The sequence below is a fragment of the Thermobia domestica genome, chromosome 16 (genome assembly GCF_964235325.1).
Source record: "Thermobia domestica chromosome 16, izTheDome1.hap1.1, whole genome shotgun sequence".
NCBI lineage: Eukaryota > Metazoa > Arthropoda > Insecta > Zygentoma > Lepismatidae > Thermobia > Thermobia domestica.
The window spans coordinates 79,113,992-79,117,165 of NC_137469.1; the positions used below are offsets into that span (position 1 = coordinate 79,113,992).

At 37.4% G+C, this 3,174-nt stretch overlaps 1 non-coding gene across 1 annotated transcript; it reads right to left on the reverse strand.

The window, feature by feature from the left end:
* Nucleotides 1–2,734: 2,734 nt before the first annotated feature.
* TRNAF-GAA (transfer RNA phenylalanine (anticodon GAA)) lies at nt 2,735–2,807 on the reverse strand. The gene has a single exon. It is a non-coding gene; the product is annotated as a tRNA-Phe (tRNA).
* Nucleotides 2,808–3,174: the final 367 nt, after the last annotated feature.

Genomic DNA, 3,174 nt, shown 5'->3' on the forward strand with positions numbered 1-3,174 from the left:
GTTTCACTGTATAAGATGGAAAGAAAAAGTAATAAAAAGTGCTCAAAATCAAGGAAAAGCAGTGTTTATTGATCAAAATTTTCTCGCTTCCCATCAACTTGGCGCTTTGCGGCTGGTCTGTCGACTTCACTCATGTACAGGGATGAGGGTACCGTCGTCTACTCCCGCCCCGGGCGCTGATTTTCCACAGCACGGAACTACTCATGAACTCACCTGCTTTTTAAATTTCGAAATCAGGATCTAAATCTGCATCGTCAATTTTACCTTCCGAACGGGATCTAAACTGTACTCTTCTAAAATCTTTCATACTTCTTCTATATTCATTTTACTTGCTTCAAAGAAGACAACTGTAAAATTAAATAGTTTTCTAAACAAAATAGTATTCCACTATATTATCGAGCGCGTTGCAGTCAAACAAAGAAAGTTAATCACAACAATCAAGCTGCAAAAGTTCATGGGGTATACTATTACTTTAGGTTGATAGTATTTCATTGAGAACTGTGTCTCAGTATTTAACACGACCGACATTCGACCGGAACCCATAATAAGTGACATAGGGGCTATTACGTAAAAAACGATTTGGACTCGAGCTTCGTCGTTTTTTTTCTTTTTTTCTTTTTTTTTTAAATAAACAACCAACCCTAGTCTGACGGACTTACGATCGAAAGTGTTAAACGTTAGTTTTGGTATGAGAAACGGAAGTATGTGGGACAAAGAAGTAAATCCTTGTTTTATTTCTACTCTGGATATTTATTTATTCACGTTAATACTTACTAACAAGTAAATGTTAGTGCAAAACAAAATTGTGCTCTATAAACTGCTATTTGGAGTTTAATATTTTTCAGCATCAAAGCTATTTGAGAAACGTGGGCCTTAACGTAGGACCCAAACAACACGGAAAATTCACCCGGGTCTCTGCAACAAAGGCGTATACGCCAATCACTCACAATTGGAGTGATTCACAATTGGAAAAATGAAATGAAATCTTTAAGTTTTACGTCCCACGGTTATGCCAGTTAGGCTAAAGGAGACGGTGATGATGAGAAATGAGTGAAATGGTGGAATGAAGAAAGTCGGAGGAAACAGAAGAACCCTGAGAAAACCCACGAGTACGGTGTTTGTCTACCACAAAGTCCACACGGCGCGAGCTGGGATCGAACCAGGGACCGGAGGTGAACGCTCTACCACTGAGCCACCGTACTTTCAGTTTAGCATTCATTTCAGCAACGAGGCTATATAAGATGGGGGCTATACTGTGGTGCACCCACGGCGGCCCATCTGGTCCGGACCCCCCCTTGAAACTTTTTTAATAGTACTATACTTGTTTAACAGGGAAATAATTGATGTAGCATGAACGTTTGATTTTACACTTCCTTTGTACGCTTTCTCTTATAAAAACGATCTAGTTCTATCATTTTTTTAACATATAGGCGGAAATACTTTACAATTAGTTTCCGGGGATATAATAAACCCGTTGAATACTACATAGACGTAGTGGCTTGTAGAATTGAACCCCCCACAAAGCTTGGACTCCAACAAGAATTTCTGGGTGCGTGACTGGACAACTTAACGTGGAATTCGAACCACATGAGCTCCCGCCGGGAATCGATTCCGGGAGGAGACGTAATAGATTCAGCATTAATTATACAAAATTAAACGCAACACAAAATCACTTTGCGTAAACTACGATAAAATTAACACATTATTTTTTATCCAAAACAAACTTTCTGGTGGGGGTCTTCCTCTCTAGTTACGTGATATGTGGATAGTGTTTTCGCTTTCGCTGCAGGGGACAGTGTTCGATTTCTGAGAGAAGGTTACGAGGTTCGAATTTATATTTCATACTATTTCAATGCTCTGAAAACTCCAAGCAAATCAATAAAACCAATTAATAAATTCTAAGGACGGAAGGGGTGTAGGTTTTCCACCGGCCTGCCCGGAAATATTGCTGTTATTTTGATTAAAGCCGGTGACTGGTACATACTTCTTACCAGCTCTTTTATGACTTTTTTTTTTCAAATTTGTATCTAGTTCGAAGTTTAGATCTAAAAAGTAACTTTCATTCTATAAATCCAAAACTGTCACTTTTCATCATCAACGATTGCTGTATTTTATTCATTTGTTTAGATAATTTTAAAGAGATGACAAGAACTGTATCAGGGAAAATTTGAAATTTACTTGTAAGGAATTTTATACATTTATTGAGAGTGGAAAAGGATTTCTTAAAGCAATTTCCTGTACTTTAAAGAATAAATTTTGTTTTCCAAATCCAAAATTGTCACATAAAGATTAATATACTTTTGTTCATCTGTTTCCATAATTTTAAAGAAGTGGCAGTTACGGATAAATACGATAAAATGATCAATGCCAATTTCAGTTTCTCATTTACAGCACAATATATCTATTGAGCTTATTAGCGAATGTACTAAGGATATGTAGAATACAGGTGTTAATGCACTTTTGTTCACGATAGTACATTTCCTTTCCATGGATGGGTCCGAACAGAGATACTTCACACTTAGATCTACATATATCATAGGGAATTTTGAGGGGGTTTCTTTTTTATTATTTTCCAGAGTTGGCAACTCTAAAGGGGTGGCAGTCAGGAACATTCTCATACAGAAGAATCAAGTCTAAACAAATACCAAGCAATCACTTGAAAGAAAATTACTAAATACGTAGAGAGTATATATAATCATGAAGTACAAAAAACACACTTATAAAAAAAATAGATTGCCGAAACCCGGGATCGAACCAGGGACCTTTAGATCTTCAGTCTAACGCTCTCCCAGCTGAGCTATTTCGGCCATGGCTTTTGCACCCTTCCGTATCTCTAATACACAGGAAGTGTAAACAGCCATGTTGCGCAAGAGTAAAGAAGCTAAAGAGAATAGGTATATGTAGTTCTCGAAATGTCCACCAGATAGCAGCATTAAGCACTGCTTCATCTTGTACAGTACATGTGGCGCCTTAGTTGGCGAAGTGGTGAAATATGAGAACATCGTAACAGTTGTCTGTAATTTATTCAAGAAACAAGAAATCCCGTTCAAAGCTTGGGAAACTGAGGAATTATCTACGTGCAAGGGAAGCTATTAAAAGACAGTAATTATCGGAAAATGGATCGTTAGAAATATATAATTTACAACGCCATATTTAGATGCGAAAGGGAAAAGA